We start from the raw sequence: 7,916 nt of genomic DNA, 5'->3' as shown, positions 1-7,916 counted from the left end.
TGAGTTAACTAACTATTCCCCCATCATTGGATCATTATATTATCATTGTATTCTCCATACAGTGTTATCCGTAAACTTTAACTTTACTTTCTTTGGCATCCAGTATTCTTTCACCATTATTTTTACAGTGTCATCTAGAGGCCTTCGCCACGTCAATCAGCCTTATTTTTCTCTTAACTCCACTGCGTCCTTGTGCTTCGATTTCTTTTCTTCAAAATCTAATAGTTCATCTTGAGTCATGTCCCACATGTCCACCGAGTTTCGTTGAAATTAGGTAGGTAGTTCTTGCGTAATATTGTTCACAAACAAAAAATGAACTCAACAAATATTTGCCATTTACTCAATATTGCCATTACAGTATTTACAAAGTACTGCTGCGTGCTTTATCGAAAATGTGACAGATTCACCCGTAGGTCATACCCAAGTCTGGTCAAAATCGGTATATTACTTTTAGTTTGAATTTGCTCTTAATAAATTAACTAAGAAACAGACGACAGTCGAGAATACAGACCCTTTGCAAAATCTTCGAATTTGGCGAAGGCAATAATGCACTACACAGTACTTTCATCCATATGGTATTATCCTTGCATTATCATTTGTGCACTTTTAGTCATACAATCAGTTTCAATGCTATGCTATATTTGTACCGTAATCCAAGTGCTATTGTTGTTGTGCAAACACCAGGTCACTTTTATCAATGCACCGTTTACGTTCGTGTTCAATACACGTCCCCGTGTCTTCCTGTGTCATCGCTGTTTAATGGGTTTCCAACGTAGTTTACGCGCCAGAGTTTACATTTAAAACGTATTATGCGAATCTTTAAAACCAGTCACTTCCAGTAGTTGAACTTTCAATCGTTTTTTTTTTTTTTTCCGACTCTTTAAGGTTTAAAGTCAAAGCATTTTGGAATTATTTCCTTCATGATTTTAATCCCGTGTTAAAAGATATATATGTTATAGGTGTGAATCCTTTTATCAATTGATTTGATTTAGTGTCAGAAGTCAAAACAATGTTTTTTTTGATACGGCAAAAAAAAAAAAAAAAAAAAAGAATTATAATAAAACTTGAAAAAAAAAATCCTGTATGGATATGTGCTACTGAGATTTAGTGTTTAGATAGCCCAAGCGAGTGTTGTTTTCACAATACATACTAATTAGATTTCGAGTAAAACTTTCCAAAGCAAGTCTCAATGCATAATATGTTCTTCATGGGTTTAAAGACTGAAAGTCAAAAATAAGCCTTTATACAAATGAGTAAATATATTCAAAAGATTACTTTGCACAAGAACTTCATTGTTTGAACACACATTCTATGGGGTGTAGTGTATAGGTAAAATGTTCTTCCCCACCATTATCCCTACATTAAGGGGTCGGTTGCCTTATGCGCCCTCTCCAGTACCTTCCATCAAAGGCATCATCTTCGACCAAATCTCTTCTCTCCGTATAATACTTCACCTTATCTCGCCATCTAATTATCTGCCGCCCACTTTACCCTCCCCCCCCCCCCCCCCGACAGGTTCCTCTCAAGCCTTCCTCCTTCCCTCCCCCACCATCCATCCTCAAAACGTGCTCATACCATCTCAGTCCTGACACTCTTGTCTCCTCTGTAATCTTCACTACGCCTACCATTCCTTTTATTTCATAATTTTCCAATCTTTCAAACGGTTCAAATGTCTTAACACGAACCTGTCTAAACATACACTATCGATGTGAGAGTCGAAACTTCCAATACAAACCTCTATGAACCGCCTAGTCAGAGATTTACCGTCATTGTCCAAAATAAACCTCCTAGCAAGAATTAAAGTCAAAATATAAATAAACAATTTATATTTATATACAGTATGCTGAACTGTTTTAGTTTTGTAATATGCAAAACATAGAATATAAACACGGTTGATATAATGTGTGCTTATACATATATATATACTAATCGGACGTAAACAAAGCAGGATCGGAAAGCGCACGGCTATTTGTGACCCAAATGAAGTTGGGGACAAATCACTTGTCGAAGGCAAAGTTCGAGCGCATGGTTTATGCAAGAGGCTTTGTTGTGAAAAGCGTGTATATTGCATGAGAGAGAGAGAGAGAGAGAGAGAGAGAGAGAGAGAGAGAGAGAGAGAGAGAGAGAGAGAGAGAGAGAGAGAGAGAGCCTTCATTACCAAGTGAAGGTAATTGCTAGCATTGTATGGTCGATAAAACTTCATTAAATCCTTCTTTTGAAGAAAGTATTTTATCTGAATACTTATTTTCTCTTTCTTTTAAAATAATCCTTGTAATCAACGACTCTTAGACAGACAACAGAGTTAAAAAAGAATTTTGAAATATACAGATTTAAGTCATTGAAGGACATTGCCTCAATTTTTATTCAAGAGATAATATGTTCCCTTAAAGCAACACATTCAGTATAAGTACACTCACTAAAGTTTTGTTGAATCTCACTTGTAAAACCATATTGAAATCCACCGCTTACAGTGTGCCTTACACGGATCTCTGTAATGGTAGCCTATTGGGAACGTCACTGTTTCGCCGTCAGTTGGACGGGAGTTCGACCGCCGCTCATGTGGAATAATTTATAGCAGTGTCTGCAACCTCACCATCCTTGTGAAGTAAGGTTGAAGGGTAAGGGGCCCCTAGAGATTTACCTGCTAAGGAGTCATCAGCAGCCAATATATTTATATATGTGTATATATATATAAATATATATGTGTATACATATATTATATATAAATATATATGTATATATATATATATATATATATATATATATATATATATATATATACAGCTAGTGCCAAAACCTATTCTCTACCCATCTAGGATTAGGGAGGGCCAGGCAATGGCAGCTAGTGGTTCAGGAATTTTACAGCTACGTCCCTTACCTTCCATTTCATTACATTCAGATGTTCTACGTCGTCTACGTTTTATATGAGACAGATTTTCTTCAGTATTTTCAAAAATATTTTCAGGGAAAGCACGATGAGAAATGAATTTTCCAACGATTGAACTAGTGAATTAGTTGGAAAAGGATTTCCCCTGATTGGTCAGTCTCTACTTTGTAGACACGTGATCAGTGGTAACTTCGTTAGCTCCGCGCTAAGTATTGTCATTCAGCGTTGGACACTTCAAGTGTACAGTTACCACTTTACTTATGGAGGACGACATTATGTCACGTAGCGAAGACCAAATGGAACAACAAAACTCGGGCGGTATTGAACTTGTGCTACAACAGGTTTTAGAGCAGCTCAAGCAACAGAAGAGCGAGTTGAACCATTTGCAAGAGGAGGTGAAAGACAGTAACGTTTCTGTTAAATCTGAGGTCACCAAGTTGTTGTAGAAAGAACTCACGTGGAAACGTGAAGGTAACAAGCAGCAATATAATTTCAACTGTGACATTGATCAAGACTGTGTTCAGGCTTTGTGGGCTATTACCAACAATAAATTTGATTATGCTACAAATTTGCCAAAGGACTGCTCAGAAAAAATTAAAAAAACGCAATAAACTTATATGCATTGCTGACACCTCGGAGGCAGGGTGGGATACAGTGAAATTATACGAAACGAATCCAGTTGCTAGTGACAGCGAAGATGAGTCCAGGATTAACAAAGCAGAAAACAGAGCTCTCAAGAAGAGGAAACAGGCAGTTACGAAAAGAGAAGCATCGAAAAAGCGTTCCCAAATTCCTACTGCCGGGCCTCTTATTTATCCTGGTCAGTTTAGTTCATCTCAGCCGTGGATGAGTCCAACTTTTGGAACGGGAGACAGTCATAATTTTCCAGGACCATCGGGTAATTTTCGTGCCTTCGGTGGAAGGAAAGGACCGTCGAGGTGCTGTTTCTCCTGTGGGAGCTTCCAGCACTACAGAAAAGACTGTCCGCTCAACAATTTCAACCAGTCAGGCGAGTTCAGCAGCAAACCTCAATAAATTAACAGATGAGTATGATTCTATTTTTAGTAACGGTGTTAATGATAATTTCACTACCGATTACTTTGAATATGAGTCAGGTCGTAAACAAATTATTGTGAAAGGAAGATTAAGAGACAATTTAAAATTTTGGAAAGACATTGGATCTAGTAACTTTATTATAGACATAATAGAAAATGGATACAGACTACCGTTTTATTCTAAACCACGGTCGGCACAGTTAGATAACAACCTTTCTGCAAAGAAAGAACCAATTTTTGTTGAGGAGGCTATTTCGAACTTACTGGATAGGGGATTAGTTGAAAAATGTATAGAGCCGCCATATATTGTAAATCCTTTGACAGTTTCTATTCAAGCCGAGGGAAAAAAGAGATTGATATTAGATCTCAGGATAGTTAACCAACATTTATGGAAACAATCCATAAAGTATGAAGATCTAAGGTTAGTTTTAGAATATTTAAAGCCAAATTTTTTCACATTTAAGTTTGATACTCATAGCGCCTATCATTTTGTTTCAATTTATCCTCCACATACTGATTACCTGGGCTTTGCATGGCAAAACAAACAGGGTGAAAAACAATTTTTTAAATTTTTAGTACTACCGTTTGGAATTTCAACTGCACCATATTGTTTTGTTAAATTAACAAGGCCTCTTATCTCCAAATGGAGAGGTGAAGGAAAAAAGGTTATGTTATTTCTAGACGATGGCTTTGGTTGTAATGATACATACGATCTTTGTTTAGAAATGGCCAATTCTATCAAAAATGATCTGATTGCCTCTGGTTTTGTTCCAAATGTTGAGAAATCTCAGTGGGAGCCAGTACAAAAAATTGAGTTTCTAGGGGCATGTTTAGATTCTAAGGACTATACTATTTCCATACCTAAAAAGAGAATCGATAAAGCTGTGAACACGATGTTAGAGATTGAAAATAGTATTAGACAACATAGGCGAGTTCATGTTAAAAAAGTTGCCAGTTTTGTAGGGAAGGTTATTTCTATGTCAATTGTTGTTGGTAATTTGTGCCAGTTCATGACAAGATATTTGAGCATCGATATTTCTTTAGCACCAAATTGGTCATATTTCATAAAGTTATCTACTCAGAGTTTGGAACAGTTATCGTTTTGGAAGAAAAAATTTGACTGAAATCAATTGTAGGCATCTGAATCACAATCCTTCTTACACCAAAATTATTTATACTGATGCAAGTACAATAGGTTATTCTGGATATGAAGTGAATACACCAAATGGCATGGTTCATGGGGCTTGGGGCATTGAGGAGGCTGTGAAGTCTTCTACTTGGAGGGAACTTATGGCAGTATTTAAAGTGCTTAAAGCTTTAAGCATCGTTCTTGCTTCGAACAGGGTTAAGTGGTTCACAGACAACCAAGGTGTCTGTAGCATTATTGAAAAAGGATCAATGAAAACAGAATTACAAGATCTTGCTTTCAAAATTCATTCTTTTTGTGTTAAATATTCAATTATTGTAGATATTCAGTGGATTCCCAGGGAAAAGAACCAAATTGCAGATTACCTTTCTAAAATAATAGAAAGAGATGATTGGGGGTTATCTCCCTTTATAATTAATCTCATTATTGAAAAATGGGGTACAATTGATATTGATTGGTTTGCTTCTCCTCACAATGCCAAGCTACCTGTATTTTATAGTAGATTCTGGAATGAGTTTTGTGCAGGGGTTGATGCATTTAGTGCAAATTGGAATGCAAAATTTGGTCTTTTTGTACCACCTGTTACACTTTTAACTAGATTACTCTCAAAAATGTTGAAAGAAAATGCAAGAGGAATCATAGTTATTCCTGTATGGAAATCTGCTCCATTCTGGCCTCTCTTATGGAAGGGCAATAATTTTATTGAGTGTGTTGTGGACTGCATGGATCTGCCCACAAAGAAAGAATATTATGTGACATGTAGAAATGGTGCAGGGATTTTTGGAAATGAGGACCTGTCATTTAGAATGTTAGCATTAAAAATGATATGTTAAATCTGTTTCACCATTGTGAATGGTTAATGCTTCTACAAATAAAGAATGTTGTATTTGTTGGCGTGGTTGCCATTATAATTGCTAGACGGAGGAGTTGAGTGGTTTGCCCGTCTTGGCTGACAAGCCATTATAATATGTGATAAGATGGTAGAAGTAAATTGGAAGATTTTCTTTGTATAATATTGTTACATGAAGAAATGTATGCTAACTATTTGTTTTTCTCTAAATATGCTTTTCCAGTGTTTCTCTGATGAAATTGAAGAGTTACCAGAAGTGCTGGCTGAGAAGGTGCCGCTTATCCCGGAACTACTGGTGTCAGCCCGAGCAGATAGTACCACAAAAAGTTATATGAACGCTTTTCAAAGATAGAGGTTTTGGGCATCTAGTAATTCCGTTGGAGAAGAGGACATCTTGCCGGCTAAGCCTTTTATATTTGCATTATATTTGTGTTCACTTGTCCAGAGTGCAAGTACCCCAAGTCCTGTGATTAAAGCATTTTACAGTGTAAAATATGTTCATGATTTATATGGACTGAAATCCCCTACAGAATCTACTCTTGTTAAGAATCTACTGGAGGCAGCCAAAAGAAGGCTTTCTCATTCAGTTGCAAGGAAGGAACCTATTACTTCAAAAATACTCGGTGACATGTATGATAGATTATTTCAAGTTGGAAATGTAAAAAACCAGAGAACTATTTGTGCTTGTCTTTTAGCTTATGCAGGGTTTCTCCGAAGTTCTGAACTGTTAAATATAAAATACTCGGATGTTGTCATAGATTCTTCACATTTATGTATATTCATAGAGTTTAGCAAAACTGATCAGTACAGAGACGGTGCCTGGGTTGTAATAGCCAGGACAGGTACCAGATTGTGTCCAGTAAGTAATCTGGAAAAATATATTTCATGGACAGGTTTGTCTGTTTCTTATTATAATGCTTATATATTTTCTAGAATTGTGTTCGAAAATAATACGTATCATTTAAGAAATATTGGTAAGCATATCTCATATACTACATTAAGAGGGTTGTTTATTGAAGCATTTTCACCACATGTTAAAGATATTTCTAAATATGGTTTTCATTCTTTGCGTGCAGGTGGAGCCACTTCGGCTGCAAATAATGGTATTAAGGATAGGCTATTTAAAAGGCATGGAAGGTGGAAGAGTGATAAAGCCAAAGATGGCTTTATCAAAGATTCTCTTAAAGAGAGACTTTTAGTATCACAAACATTGGGTATCTAATTTGATTTCATATGGGATTAAACGGTCAGATACATTATCACTTATTATTATTATTTTGATCTGGTACTCATTCTAAATTTCCCCGTTCTTTTAGATTCAGCAATGTCCAAGCGCTCCTATTCATATTAATAAATTGTTAATTGAGTATTTGTTTATTTGTTGTCCTAAAGTAGGGACGGTGAGGTCAGGGGAAATGAATTTTCCAACGATTGAACTAGTGAATTAGTTGGAAAAGGATTTCCCCTGATTGGTCAGTCTCTACTTTGTAGACACGTGATCAGTGGTAACTTCGTTAGCTCCGCGCTAAGTATTGTCATTCAGCGTTGGACACTTCAAGTGTACAGTTACCACTTTACTTTTGATTTTAGGAAATTAATTTCCGTTAGAACCAGATCAGAAAAATAACAGTAATTTTATGTAAATGTGTCGAGCTTCAACTAGAAACAAATACATTGTTTTGTTTAGACATTCGTGGTTTAAGAACAAGATATGTGTAGCATATGTTTCCTTCAGATTGATTGATGTTAAGTTTGTGTTTATTTTGTATATGTAGTGAAATATTGATGATTGAAATGTACACAGCAATGTCCAAGCGCTCCTATTCATATTAATAAATTGTTAATTGAGTATTTGGTTATTGGTTGTCCTAAAGTAGGGACGGTGAGGTCAGGGGAACTTATGAAATGTGACTTACTGTTGGAGTTTAGTTGAATAATGATAAAAATAATAATGATACCAAGGATGATAATAAAGAT

Source organism: Palaemon carinicauda, chromosome 18, assembly GCF_036898095.1.
Source record: "Palaemon carinicauda isolate YSFRI2023 chromosome 18, ASM3689809v2, whole genome shotgun sequence".
Lineage (NCBI taxonomy): Eukaryota > Metazoa > Arthropoda > Malacostraca > Decapoda > Palaemonidae > Palaemon > Palaemon carinicauda.
This window is presented reverse-complemented; position numbering follows the sequence as displayed.